General features: G+C 53.3%; 1 long non-coding RNA gene across 1 annotated transcript; it reads left to right on the top strand.

Annotated features, from left to right (window-relative positions):
* Positions 1–11134: 11134 nt before the first annotated feature.
* Positions 11135–15182, top strand: LOC104912887. Its single transcript, XR_794998.2, has 3 exons — positions 11135–11213; positions 14088–14192; positions 14317–15182. It is a non-coding gene; the product is annotated as an uncharacterized LOC104912887 (long non-coding RNA).
* Positions 15183–15191: the final 9 nt, after the last annotated feature.

The raw sequence follows: 15191 nt of genomic DNA, 5'->3' as shown, positions 1-15191 counted from the left end.
ATTATTTTTTTTTCCAGGAAGAGAGTTAATTTTAACTGAACAAACAAAGAAGGAAGCCACTGCTAATTAGACACAGATGAATCTCGGCTGGCTCCCTGGGTGTTCCGGGAGCTGTTTTTCCAGCGCTAATAATCCAGCCTACAACAATGAATGAAGCAGATATTGTTTGTTGTCGCTAATAGATGCTGATGATAACTCTATCCGCAGCGCTGAGGCTCACACCAGGTAGCGCAGGTCGCACAGTGAGGTGGTGGCAGGGGAAGGGCAGGGCTGGGTGCCCTGCAGGTGCTGCCCGCTGCCCGTTGTGCTCCTTTGAGCCAATCTGCTTTCCCTGAGAGCAGCAGCCACGCCAGCACATTGCTTCGGTTTGGGGTTTGGATGCAGGAATGGAGCATCCTTAACTCCAGGAGGGTGACTTGCACCCCACAATAGAGCGGGGCAGAGTGGGTGTGGGTGCATGGAGGAGCCATGGCTGCTGATGGACTCGGGACCTGCATCCCCCACCTGCTGGCTCCTTCCCCAGGACCCGACTCCCTGCATCCTGCTCTACTTCGTGGTTACGTGATGGAGAAATGGCCCCACTGATGAGCTGCGTGCTGCTAACGAGCTGCTTGCCATTCCCATGCTCTAGACCGAGGCACATTGCCATGCGTGCTGTGCAGCAGGATCTCAGCTGAAAAAAACCCTTGAAGTCTTCATGGTGTGGAACAACATGAGGAGAGGCACAGAGCACTGCCTGCCTCAGCCGCCTCTGCTGTGCCTTTTTGGCTCCAGGAGTGTTTCCCTGGGGAACTTCAGCAGCAAAACCCCAAGCCGTTTGCTTCGAGATTCTCTTCTCTTGACAACGCCTGCTCTGATTTGTTAAAGAAATAATAGTAAAAGCGGAAGGCGGCCCGGGGGCACTTTGTTCCAACCCGGCTTCCTTATCATTCACCGCCTGCTTTGCAGCTGGTGGCCGTGTCTGACCCCGCGGCGTGGCAGTGCACGGCTGTGGGATGCGCCCTGCAGGGAGCTCAGCCGTGGGCACAGCGCAGAGCGGCCGTGGGCTCCGTTCACACGCAGAGCAGAGCGGACGACGTCGGCTGCGTGAAACCAGAGCTGCTATGCAAATGGGACGGAAAAACTGACTGCGCCGAGGGCCCGGTGCGGCTTCGCCTGCTTGTATCGAGGCAGTTTCTAACCATGCGTTTTCTCTCTCTGTCTCTTTTTCCCCCTAAGTGTCAGAGAAGCCATTTCATGAGGTCTCTGCAGAGCCGGTTCCTAATCAGCCTTTAATTTGCCGTCTTGCATGGAGGGAAGGGCTATGAATCAGCAACAAGATTCAAAAGCAGACTCGTTTTCCTAGCTACAAAGCGGAGAGAAGTGCAGAATGCTTGGATCGCAGTGCCAGGCCCTGTGGTCACCTCATGATGGCTCCGAGTCGTTAGAACCACAGAGAGGCAGAGCACAGTGCTGCTGAATCACAGCTAAGGCAGGAGATATCGAACACAGCCTGAAATCCGCGCCTAGTCAGGAAGATCTTCAGGCGTGTAATTACCTCTGAGCACATGCTTAGATGCCTTCTAAGCGGCGATGCTCAGCTGAATGAGGGCTGTAATTATGGGCAGCTACCGTACACATGTTTACTACCCACGAGGCGTGCCTGCCCCAGCATGGGCACTCAGTGCTGCCTGGGCTGGCATGGGAGCATCCAAAAATGTCCTCTCAGAAAGAGCGGTGATGCACCGGCATGGGCTGCCCAGGGAGGGGGGGTCACCATCTCCGGAGGTGCTCATGGAATGCAGAGATGTGGCACTGAAGGACACGGTGTGATGGGTTGGCCTTGGGCTGCGGGATCTCAGAAGTTTTTTCCTACCTTAGTAACTCTTGTGTTTCTATGATCAGTGGAGGGTGGGGGCCATGGGGAGCATCTCAGAGTGCAAGGATTCCAGCAGCTGCAATGGGAGCGGGACCTTGCACTCCCTCACCCGACATTCCCCGGGAGGATGAAGCAGGAAAACATGACAAAGGCTTCGGAGTCGGGACGATGTATTTATAGCCAAGGCTTTCATGTCACAGAATACAGGAGGCCAAGCTAAACATGCCGAGGCTGCAAGAAAGCAGGAAACGAAACTGAGACACCAGTGCCAAAGCCACTGAGTGAGAGCAGGGGCCAATGTGAGCGGTGTGGCCTCATCCGTGGTGGGGTCACCCACCCCTTCCCATCCCAGCACCAACGGCTTAATGGGCTGTGATATTCCCCTTCCCACTTGTCTCTGTCCTATACTCTGGGGAGGGGTGGTTAGAGGTTTTGCAAAGCAAATACAGTGCTGGTTTGCAAACTGTGCAAGCTTTCCAGGGGCTCTGCACAGAGCAGCGTTGGTGCCCTGTGGCACTAGCTGCAGGGCTTCTCCCTTCTGGGTGCTCCTCCCCTCTTTCCCAGAACCTCCATGCTCGGGTCAACCTCTCCTTGCACCCTAAAAATTCAAGCCTTACCTTCAAAGTTTCCCATTTAGCTGCTTTCACAAACATGACATTAAAATGTCAAACAGATGTTGCGTGTGATGGATCCGGAGGGTCTGTCCTGGAGGCACTGGCGCCCGCTCCTGAAAAAGGAGCAACCACAGCCAGGGATGCTCGAGGCACTGGGAGCACTGTGCCCTCAGCTCCTGACCTCGGCGAAACCCTGCTCGGCTCTGCTGGCTTCCTCCAAACTTGTTACCTGAGTTAAGAGGATATTTTCTGTATATGACAGATTGCAACACCGAGCCTGGAACCAGAACAGCACTGATTAAAGAACAAACCCCACACTTAATGTAGTGTAATGATTTCCACCTAGCTTAATGGCTGCGAAACAGAAACAAGTTATCGCTAGCACATCAAAGCGCTGGAAAAATGTAGTCAACGGTACCTCTGAGCTATTATGCATATCAAGTGGCAAGATATCATCATGAATAATAAGGGATCTGCAGTGGGGTTGCACAAACAGCGGTGAAGCAATGCTTACCTTACCACGCACCCTCCTCCCGGGGTACATCAAAAGCCCAAAGAGAGGGCAGCAAATTTCCAAAGAGCTGCGCATCCAGAAGTGGTTGGAGGAGGAGATGTGTGATGTCCTGGGGATGAGGCTGGGGTGCAACACAGTTCAGCAGCCACAGCAGTGGTTGGCACGCAAGCTCAAGCACTGGAGGGAAGAGCTTTCTGTGTCACCAGGTCTGACATAACCCCAGCTGAACTCTTGATGCTCTCAGGTTTGGAGCCCAAAGCTTCACACACCTGGGAACTGCTACGTCTTCCTCCTAAGCTTTCTTCTCCACCAGTGTTTTCCCCAGTAAGGAGCAGGGAGTTCAGTGGGGGGCAGGAGTGCGGGCTCAGCTGCAGCACTTTTTTAAACTTCTCTCTTTTATTTTCAAAGTTACCTTCGTAGAGCATTGGAAAAGCCGCTAGGGATGTTCACCTCTGCTTTATATGTCACCATAAGCTTTCTACACTCCGAGCACTGTCCATGTCAACGTCTTTCCAACGAGCAGCAGGCCGTGTGCCCCCAGCCCCACACCCTGCAGGAGGATGGAAGCTAATGGATGGGGTTAGTGAGAGCCACAGCCGAGGCTCAGCCCCCTGGCACCAGCCGGCCCCGCCGCCTCGATCTGCTTAGTAAGGCATTTGCAGTCTTCAGCAATTACAGCACAAAGAAAGAAATGCACTTGACTTGCAAATAGCGTTGGGCAACCAATGAGTCTCTCTACCCACAGAGCTAGCGCTGAGGCTTACCACGCCGGCTTAGTCTGACACAGTTAAATTTTCGCAGCGAGTGCTGATGACAGAGGATTACAAGAAGGAACAGTCCATCCTAAATAAATGGTTTCACTCGAGAGCTGCAACCCAATTTGCTAATTCCTCTGGTATTTCTGGCAGCAGCACCACTTGCTGTGCTCTCCCATACTAATGCGTTCCTGGACTGGTGCATCCATCTGTGGGGTTATTGTGATTTTGGGAGGGATTAAACCCTGGCCCATTACCTCAGTGTTACCAAACGTGTTGTGAGTTCTGAAAAAGGAGGGATTGGGCAGGAAAATTAAGTGGCACGGGGATGAGAGCACCTGTTGTGGCTACCCCTTAGGTCCTGGGCTGCGGATGGGAACAGACTAGTGGCACTTCAACTCTTGCCACTTTGCCTTGCTGCTTCCCAAGGATTTTTTTCCATGCAGAGAACGCTATGAATTATGGAGGGACACCTGCCCTGTGCTATCCCCACATCCCTGCTGCCAGGGGCAGAACCACCCACCCAGCTGCCTCTTGGTGAGCGGGATGGCCATCACGAAGAGTGCTTTAATTAACGGTGCTCTCAGTATAACTCAGAGACGAACCCACCCCATTGGGATGGGATCTTCCTGGCTCCCAATCCCCTCCAGACCACCCAGAGCAGCATTGGGAGGCATTGCCCCACCTACACCTCCGTCACAGCAGAGGTGGATTCACATCCTGGAGATGTGCAATCTCTGCCTCTCTCAGGCACGTGTCTGGGCACGGGGTGCTGCTCTCCACGCCCCGAAACAAGGATCTGCTCCATGCATGAACTTCACTCCCAATGGTCCCGATAGCTGCATTCGGTATTTCCACTGGGAGGTGTTTCCATTTGGAGTTTTTTCCCTTTGGAATTATTTCCATTTGGAAATGGCTCTCATTCCTGGTAGCAGTGGCCCAATGTCACGTGTGTGCATAATCCTCTGCTGGGAACAAAAATAAGACAAACATTCAGATTAAATGGAGCATTAAAATAAGATCAGGATGGTATTAATATTCAATTAGAGCCAATCAGGGGAAGGCGAAGGCCGACTCCTCCATTATTTCTTTGTTTGCAGAGGCCTTTCCTCCCTGCTGGAAGCCAAGCACTGTCCCCGTGCCCTCATGCAATGCAAGGATGACAAGCAAAGCACACAGCTCCTGCACGGTGTGGGGAATGAGCACAACGAGCCGTCCAAACTGGGGAAGAAGCTGCAATTCCGGGTGCAGCTCCATCCCCTCACTGCCATTCCCATCTCACAAAGGCGAGCTGGAACGGTGGGGCTTGTTTGTGCTCCAAGGCTGCACATGAATAAAACATCTCCGGAGCACAGGCTGCCTTTGTCTCGCTGGGAGCCGGGTGCTCTGGTTTTTGCCATGTGCGCACAGCTTGGGCAGCAAGATTTTAACGGGACACTGCCTGCGACCAAAATAAATGAGGAATCGTTCTGTCCTTTCCTTCCCTGCTGAGGGAGGCTTCCTCCAGCCAGGCTGAGCCCCTTAACTCCTTGTGCGCGGTGCCGGGGAGCGCTTCCTCCCAGCGAGGCCATGGCCACCTCCGCTGATGCTGCACATCTTTGCCTCAATGCAGGGGAGAGCAGCCCTGTGGGTGCCAGCCCGTCCCACTGCTGGCTTTCTGCTGAAAAAAAAAGATAATAATCTTCATCAGAAATGAGTCACAGCGGGGCTGGGATGAGCCCACGCACAAATGCTGCTCCGTGGGGTAGCGGCAGTGCTGGCTGCCGGCACCCAGCCCTGAGCATGCTCGGCACAGGGAGATGGGGGTCCCTGGAGTCACAATGGGGAAACATGGCCCCAAAAATGAGGTTTTGCCTCAAAATGTGCCTGGGGTTGAATGTGGGAACAGGAGAGTCAATCTGGCCTTGGTTCCCCCGGCCCAGAAGTAATGGGGTGAAAATCACCCCCTAGCAAGGCCACGCCACGGGCAATGGGGAAGCAACACCTAGGTAATAAGTAATAATCCTAATAATAATAATGAAGCCATTCACAAAGAGCCTGGTTAGGTCCAGCACAGCCCTAGAGCTCCCCACCCCAACCAGAGCTGTTCTCCCCTTGCCTGGCGCATGGTGCAGAGCTGGGGACACTGCTACACGAGGCACACACCACTGGGACATCCCATGTCCCTAGGTCCCCACGTCACTATGGCCCTGGCATTGGTGTCAGTGGGAGCCTGGGTTTGGTGAGGCTGTGGGGCTGCTTTTAAGTGCTTTGTGGGATAATGGAACCTCTGAAATGGTACCAAAATGTGACCAGGATGCGCTCTACTCTTAAACTCTTCCTACAGCTGAATCCTCCCCAGTCCTGGTTGGCTTCAGAAAAGCTGTTGAGATGAACAAAGGATGAAAAGATCTGATTTTCCCTTCCAGTAACCATTCTGATGGCAGCACATGAGCGACAACATGTTCCTTCCAAGCAAGCGGGTTAGGACTGGAGACAAGGGTATTTTTTTTAATCCCCCATCCAAGAGTGATTTCCGCATCTCCTCTGCGAGCGTCCCCCAAATCCCCCTGCTCTGCCCCATATCCTTGTCTGCACAACTGCCCGGAGCTGCTGCTCCCTCCGGGATGCGATGCACTTCTATAGGGCTGTGGTTACGGGATGGAGGAACTGTGAGTCCCCAGGATGGGTCCTGCTGGGTAGTGGAGCTGTGGAAACCCGGAGCCACACAGGGGAGAAGAAATGCAGGAGGAGTGGCATGCGAGACGTGATTGCTCGCTACAGGCGTGTTGGCTCCGCATGTGTAAAAACAATAATTAAACGTAAGATGTGGGAGGATTATTAAAGGTTTTATGGCATCTAATCCTTTTTGAAACCTTTTCTGTAGGCTGGAATCTGAGGCTAGAGCAATAAAAATGCAAACTACACCCAGCTTCATTCTGCGCGCCGCCATTCTCCTCCGTGCCCATGCCCTGGGTGCTGAGGGGCTGTGGGAGCGGCGGGGGGAAGGGGCCGGGTGTGGGGTTACACGTGGGTGGGTGCACAGCTGCACCGTGTTCCCCTATACCTCCAGGTGATGCCCCCTGGGTGCTGCTGTGTCCCCCCATGCTGCTGTGCGGATGGATGGGAGCCGTCGCCGCAGCCCTGTGAGCTTTCACGGAATGCAGAAATGAAGGCGCCTTTTGGATTTCAAAGCTGGGAGAATTCTTTCCCCCCTCCTTCAGAAGGGCTTATCTCCATGAAATTAGTAATTGGCGTTGCTTCACGGAGCCGGGGAGCGCCAGCAGCCGGTAACACCCACGCCGCACTCCATTCTCTTGGAGGGGCCCTGCAGCCAAAGCAGAGCCTAACGAAGATAATAACACGGAGAAAAAGAAAGGAAAAAAAAATAACAAGAAAGAAAGAAAAAGTAGAAAGTGCTGAAATCAGAGGTGACCGCTCCTTTCGCCGACTCCTGCACCTTCCCAGCCCCTCACCAAACCACTGCTGCTCCAGACCCACAGTGCCCAGGGGCAGCAGCTGCCTCCCCCCGAGCTCCGGGCTGGCACGTCGGGGCGGCACCCCGTGCCAAAACAGGTTCTGGCTGATGGCATCCAGCATGCTCATTAACTTGGTGTTCTGGTTGGCTTCCTTAATTGTGTTTTATTTTTCTCCATGCATGCCAGGCTGCTCCTGCCCTTGTTCTTGGAGCTCCAAACCTGGGGCTCTCCGGCAGAGGTTGGGGATGGATGGGGCCTCTGTGCTATGGGGGTGCTGTGGGTGCTGCAGTGATGCAGTGGCAATGCTGTGGTGAAGCTGCAGGTGCTTTGGCGATGCTGCAGCAATGCTGTGAGGGTTGGGGTGATACTGCGGCAACACTGTGGTGATGCCTTGGCCGTGGGAGATGAGGACAACACCAGTTCATGGCCACTCCTGGTGCCTCACCGAGTGCTGCAGGATAATCCATATCAGCAAACCGACCCCAAAAACCAACCCACCTGCCAGCGCCGAGGCCAGCTCCAGGTGAGCACATCCCCTTATCCAGTGCACATCTCTCCTAATCCCTTTGAGTTGCTAATGTCGTCCACACCCTCAACAGCTGATGGTTATCAGTGTGGGAGATGCTGGGTGCAGCTCATGGCCCTGCAGTGCCTGAAGTTCCCCATCTGCCTTTGCATCTCAGCTGCCCTGGCTGAGACTGCTGCAATCCCTGTTCTCCTGCCCCAGGCGGTCCACGAGCAGAGCCGCAGCGCAGCTCTGTGCCACCACCTCTCTCACTTCTGGGCTGAGCACGGCACTGAGACCCACACCCAGGAGCAGGGACATGGCTGGGAAGCAGGAGGTGCTGGTGGATCCCATGCACCACGCAACTCAGGGGCTCTGCATGTTCTTCAGCTCCTTAGGATTTACAATATTGCAGCAGGATTTGCAGTGTTGCAATGGGATTTGCACTACAGCCATAGGCAACGTCCTTCTTTGGGCCACCCGTGTGGCCCCATTCCTCCCTAAGGACATGTGAGCCCCAGCAGGGACTTCTGTTGCCCCAGTGCTATGGTGTGGGGCAAGTGGTGCTCACAGCCTAGATGGAGCCAGCCCAGGCACACTGCCCACACCTGGCCCTGGGTTCACTGCCTGGTCCAGTGATTCACATTGCTCACCAGCACAGCTACCTGAGCAGGTTAATTACATTAATAAATATAAATGACAGCGTGAATTAGAACACACTGTGGTTCCTTGCCTGGGCTTTAATGAGCGCCCCATTGACTCCTAAGCAGCCCACGGCAGACACTTTGGAGGTGGCTGAGGTTACAAAGCTCTGCTCTGAGCAAGGGAAAACATCCTGATGAGAGGAGCTGCAGATCCCTCCTGCATCCCCATCCTAAAGCTGAACATTGAATCCCAGCTGTGAGATGAGGGCACTGAGCTCCTCCAAGCACGATGTGGGGAGATCAGTGGCATCAGGAGAGCCACCACCCCTGGGCTGTGCCCATAGGAGGGCTCTCCCAAGGACCCTGGGGGCCGGATAGAAATGAGAGAGATATGGGGACATCAGGGTTGGGCTGAGCCGCTGCCCACAGTGCCCACCTGCAGCATCCCAGCACCCTCCTCCCTCCCATCTCCTTATGGAGGGCAGCCCTGTGTGAATCACTGTAATTTTTGCCTTCCCCCCCGCCCAGGCAAGCCAGAAGCACAAAAATTGCTGTGAATCGATTTTTGGACGTCAAGTTTAGATGGGTCATATTTGCCTAGCTTTTAATGCCTGGTGTCTGCAGCGTGCCCTTCCATCATCCCATTACACGGATGACAAGCGGGCCAGCACTACGGAGAAGAAACAAATTACCTAATAAATCAAGCACCTAGGATATAAAGCGTGGAGTGTTATTAGGCTGCTACAGAGAACGATGGTAACGGATAGGGATGGATCCAGGCAGCTGTGTGGGGAGAGGGAACATGGCCTGCCATGCTGGGAATGGTTGAACGGTCGCACCAGGAGTGCCCATGCTGGGCTGTGCACTGTAAGAATACCACCCCCACAGAGTGCCCCGTGGAGCCCCACGGGGATGCACTGATGGGAGGAGGGTGCTGCTGTGTGCCTCGCCCCATCTGAATCCTCCTTGCAAGTCCTCCCTGCTGCCAGTAGCAGTTTGGAGGAGTTAGGAACAGGCCTGCTGCTAACCACCGGGTCTTTGCGGCTTTCGTTGCAAAGCACTGATTTCATTGTGGGATTATAATTAGCAACTACAATGCCATAATTATGCACCACTTAGCTTCTTGGCTTTAATAACTGCGTGAGCCGGCGATGAAACAAGAGAGCAGGATGGTGGGGGGGGGAAGCATAGAGGGAAGGGGTCACTTCCAGAGGGGGCTGTCACCCCTCCCGTGCTCTCCCACCTCCCCTCTCCCAAACAAACTACCATTGTTTGCTATGAGACCCGCGCTGGGCAGCACAGCCGGGCAGTAGGCAGTGGAACAAAGGAGGGCTGCGGGAAGGAAGCGCTTCATAACCTTCCGAAGGCTCAGAGTCAGCAGAAGAAATGCTTTTGATTTTTATCACTTTTGTTCTCTCAAGTAACCTACCCTTAACCTTTGGTGTTTCCCTTGCTGGGACGGAACGATAGCGTTCACAGCTCTTGGCTCCAGGCTGGGGGTGGGAAGCATCAAATCCCATCCTCAGCCTTTCTCACTTTGTGTCCCATTTGTCTCATTGCCAACAGCACAGTCAGCTCCACGCTGGCACCGGCATCCTAAGGCCCATGCAGCCCCATCCCGGCTTGGGTCTGTGCCTTGTGCCCCATTGCAGGTGGTTCCCGAAGCTGCTCAGCCTCAGTGCCATTTAGCTCACCCAAAGCTACCCTGTGAGCCGTTCTTCTGGATGAATTAAATTGTTTGTAATTGATAAATTATGCAAAAGCTCCTGCCAATTCTGAAATGCAGAGCTGATACCAACCCACCCGGGGGTCTCGTTCTAATTTTATCTCAGCCTTGCATTGTGCCTCGCCTGCCTGATGGATGTCGTATTGATTTAACAAGGCTCCTGGGAATTAGGTTGATTTTCTAATTTTATCCCCTCGATGAAAGGAATCAGACAGCGATACAAGGAGTGCTTTGTCTGCGTGGAGCAGCACCGCAGCGCAGCGCTGGGGCCACAATGTGGCCATCCTATGCCGACCCCCAGGGCTGAGCCCCCCAGCCACCTCCATCCCCACCATGGATGCTCTGTGCTTTTCCTGGCCACAGTTCCCTGTGACTTCAAGGGAAGCTGCAGCAGGAAACGTGAGGCTGCTCCTCACGTGGATGTGGCTTTTCTACCAGGGAGAGTAGCCAGAACTTGGATGGCCCAAGGTTGGCGTTGGTGTGAGCAGAGCAGTAGGACCAAAAGGAAGCTTAGGAGAAGATGAAGGCTTTATTTTCTCCGCGTTTATCACAGAATCGTTAAGGTTGGAAAAGTCCTCTCAGATCCCCAACCCACCCCACCAACCACGTCCTTCAGTGCCACATCTCCACAGTTCTGGAACACCTCCAGGGTCGGTGACCCCACCACTTCCTCCTTAGGCCCTTTCCCATCCCAACCAAAGTTGCCTTGTTCAGTTCTTCGTGACAGCAGTCTGCTGAGGGGATAATGGAAGAGGCTGCTTCGTGCATCAGGTAGATCTTAGCCATCTCTATGAGAAATTGCCATTTAACTCAGCGGTGAATTCAAGGCTGTTCATAGTCCCCTTGCTCTCCCAAAGCATCCCCACACACTGAAGGAGAGAGTACCCAATGGTTATGGGTTCCAGCTGGGGGGATGCTGAAAAGGCAGCACCTGATGGCCAGCACAGCTGTGCTCTGCCAAGAGCTGGTCTGACCCACCCTATCCCTGTCTCCACCTATCAGATCACTGGGGCAATTAGGAGATCAGTGCCATAAATAATCTGGATCAGGCAAGAGAAGCTGTGGTGATGTGTTTTGGAGTCAGAGGGCTGGAGGAGTGCCTTGGCTGCTGGATGTGGCTGGGAATGGTGGTTGCAGAGGTGGGTGGTGCTGAGGGCAAAGCTCCAGCTGAGGGCATGAGCCCCTGTGGGCTTTGGTTTGTCCCTGGTGTGCTTGTGGTTGAGTCTCTTCAGGGCTTGATTTTTCTGGTAGGTGTTTACTGTAACTTGTAAAAGAAGCAGGAGATGTGGGCGGGGGTCTGGGTGTGCATTAAATTAACGTGCCTGTTTTCATTACAGATAGGACTAACTATTCTCTATACTTCCCAGCTCTCGTTGAGACCTTTAGGGCATGTCACTGGGCCCCTGTTCACTACGCTGAGGACTATGTCCATCTGAAATTCATGTATCTTGTTGTATGTTTACCCAGCTGGTAGCAGGAGGGTGAGGTTTGCAGTCTGGGTGCAGCCCCCCCGTGCTGGGAACAACCTGCACTGATCCTCCTCCAGCTCTGACCCTGCCAGGACTTGGAAATTGCTGTGCTCTGGGAGCAGCTTTGCTGAGAATAGGAATTCATAGTGTTCAATAAATATTATTAGGAAACAGAAAGATAATAATTATGTCAATTACAGGATGGGTAATTGGGCTTGGAAAAGAAAAGTACTTTTCTTCCTAATTGCTGGGGCCATGCTACTGTGATTGCATGTATCAGTTCCAAAAATAAAAGGCCAGCTATCAAGTGGAGAAAGCACTTTGTTTTTCTAATGGCATGCTATAGCACTGTGCCTGGAAGAGCGTGCTGGGCCAGCTTGCGACCAGGAATTTAAAAGAGCATCAGCTTTAAAAAATAAATAAGGGGGTGGGGAGGTGGGAAGCATTATCGTCAGGAGTAAGAGCCTCTGCAGTGGCTCTTCTGCTCCCAAAGCACTCAGCGCACTGAGCTCTGCCCCCACTGTTGAGGTTATCCTAGTGTTTCCTACGGGGGTTTGGAGGCAATAGGCTCGTTCCCCACGCCTGCATTGGACAGGCTGCGTGTTCCCTGGGTTCTCAGGGAGTTTCAGTTGTTTCCACGGTAAGTACGTACTCTTGTGATCCTGTCTGAAAGGCATCAGGAAGAAATTTTGGCATGGTGAGGGAGGGGGGAGGGAAGGCTTGATTTATTTCCTCCTCACTGGTGTGAAAGATACCGTGCTGGGTCTGCTGAGTGTTGAGTGTTTGTATAAATCTGTCTACTCAAAACATCGCAAGGAGTTGACTGACGGCCCATGTAATTTAGCACACAGCTCAAAATTTAAATCCCACATCCTGCTGAGAGCTGGAGAGCACAGCATCGTCAGCGTTGCATGGGAGCATCGCGTTCTGGGAAGTGCATAACACGCAGCCATGGGGAGGGGGAAGCGTGGAGGCACCTCCGCAGCTCCTGGTGAACGGTGGGCCTGGATTAGTGGCACAAATGCTCCGAATGCCACTGGAGTGCCACCATCTCACCCTTGGACCATGAATGCATGGGGTGCCACCAAAGTGCCACCGTCCCCTCAGTGCGCACCTGACCGCGGGCACCAGCTCTGTGGCACCGCCTGGCTCTGGTTCCTGTTCCTTCTTTCCCTCTCTTCTCCCACTTAATTTGTCTGCTCTGGTCGCCCATATGTTTGCCTGGAGATGGCGAGGTTTATTTTTTCCCCCGGATCTATAAATAGACGTTTCAGAGCAACTCCTTGCTGCCAGTTATCCGTCTACACATCAACATTAACATAATTACCACGGCGAATCTCTAATCTCGGCAGCAAGGCGTGCAGGTTTTAGCAGTTCATTGGGCTCTGTAACTGTGTAATTTGGGTCTTCAGTCAACTGACAGATCTGCAGGCGAGTCGCAGCGGAAAGTTGTGAACTTCCCTTGGTTCCCAGCCCTGATTGCACGGTGACAAGTGAGAAGGGAACAATGAATAATATCTGTCACGTATCCCAGAGGTAGAGATGTATCATAGCCTAACTCGTGGCTGCCAGGGTAATGCAGCATTCATCTTCCATCTCCTTTGTTTTGTTTGCAACCGTCCCTGAAGGACGGGGCTGCGATTGGGCTGGCAGTACTGGGATTCCTCTGCTGTCTTCAGCAGTATCTTTGGAGGAAAATCTGGGGTTGGGGCTTTGCAGGGGCATGCACATTGCACAGCACATCCCTCGCCTCTTCCCCTCCCAGGCTGTGCCTTTGTAGCTTTATGAGGTTTTTAGGAAGCCACATGCAGGGCGGTGTCATCACCACACTTTGCTGGGATCCAATTGCTCCTGGGATTTTAATGCTGGAGCTGCATCTCCCCATTATCATCAGGACAGGGGACGTATCTGCTCCCTCCATCCCAACCCCTGCTCTCCAGGCAGTGCAGGGAAGAACATCCCCAGGCTCCCAGCCACGCACTGTACAGGGCTGGCTGCATGGTTTCAGTAGCTGGGTGACTCATGACCTCATCGTATTGCAGCAATGCTGCTCGAGTGCTCACACTGCAAATTATGGGCTGGATCCCGCCGCCCCGGTGGTGACTGGCTGCCTGGTGACTTCAGATGGAGCAGTGTGTTTGTTTGTCTTCTGAAAGGCACTGGCTTCACTTGGAAGGCTTTTTCCTCAGGAGGAAAGAAAGCATAGAAGTGCACATAGGGTGCTGTATTTTGGGAGATGCTTTGCTTGGGGTCGTGGCAGGGAGCAGATGTCAGCATCCCAAGCTGTGCCACAGTGCTCTGCCTGGAAACTGGGGGCATTACTGGGATGTGGCACTGGGAGCAGCGTGTCCCGAGCACCACTGTCCCAAATCCCAGCCCTCCACTCGCTGGTGCAATGCTTGCAGCACACTTTCTGCCACTGTGGTGGGCTGTCAGGAAGCAACCTGCTCAAATAATCACCACTTTGATTCTCAACAAAAGAAAGGAGCCGGCTGAGATAAATGCCTCCCTTCTGATGTTCCGTTCTGTTATTTTGTTTTCAAGAAAAATAAATACCCCCTTGGCGTGTTTGTGGCATTGGTTTCTTACTGCAAACACAAGGCTGAATGGGAAAGGAAGGGAAGACTGAGTTGGTGCTGCTGAATGCAGGTAAGAGTGCTTCCCCATCACCCGTCCCACCCATCAGCACTGGGAGGACCCGGGCTCAGAGATGCCCGTTGCAGTGATGATGACCACACTGTACTATGAGATGACAGTTCTTTTTCTTCCCTAGAGCTTGTGTGGCTGCACCGGCATCTCTGACAGCATAATCTCCTGCTTGGTGTCATCATTATGGAAACAAGCTGTAAATCTCCCCTTGATGTTATGTAGATCCGGGATCGCTTGCCTCACGGGAACAGCCACTGTTAAGAAATAGGGTGTTGAACATAAAGATTGCAAGCACTAATTTTGGGAAGGAGCTGCCTTAGCACCGAGAGGCACCGGTGAAGCTGGGGCTCAGCATGGGGTTGGCTCCCAGCTCTGGGCGCTCCCCATACCAAGTCCTCCTTTCCCCTTCTCATCCCCTTGCAGAGCCATAGAGCAGCAGGAGGGGAGAGTAGTGCAGAGCCGGGGGAGGGGGGTCGGGTAGCACAAGCTGCTGTTTGGATATTTTCATCTCCGTTTTGCTGACCCACGGACACCTTTGCTCCCAGCCCTGTCATTTTCACACCTGCTCCCATTTAATTCTGCACATCCTGGCCAGCTCTGCGGGTCGCTGCGTTTCGGGCTCTCCTGCTCCCTGCGCCTCCTCTCACCCTCCACGAGCCCTTTAATCTCTGGGAATTTACTTTTTTTCCCTCTGACATCTCTGAGTCTCTTGTGAAATGCAAATTAATTAGATTCTAATTACTCACTGTGTGCTGTTTCTGTTTCGCTCTCTTGTTAGGTTAGTCTAACATCTTTGTTGTCAGCTGTATGTTGTATGTATTCAGCCCATTAAAAGTGATCCTTGTTCAGCGGGAGACAGGCAGAGCAAAGAGACAGTTCCCCCCTCCCGCTGGGGCTTTGTCAGGAGCAGCTTTGTCAGCACTTCCCGGCAGCATCGCAAAGGCAAACCTTGCCTTTTTTCCTTCCAATTGTTCATTTTCCCTCCGTGTGTGTGTGTGT

The sequence above is a fragment of the Meleagris gallopavo genome, chromosome 12 (assembly GCF_000146605.3).
Source record: "Meleagris gallopavo isolate NT-WF06-2002-E0010 breed Aviagen turkey brand Nicholas breeding stock chromosome 12, Turkey_5.1, whole genome shotgun sequence".
Lineage (NCBI taxonomy): Eukaryota > Metazoa > Chordata > Aves > Galliformes > Phasianidae > Meleagris > Meleagris gallopavo.
This window is presented reverse-complemented; position numbering and strand designations above follow the sequence as displayed.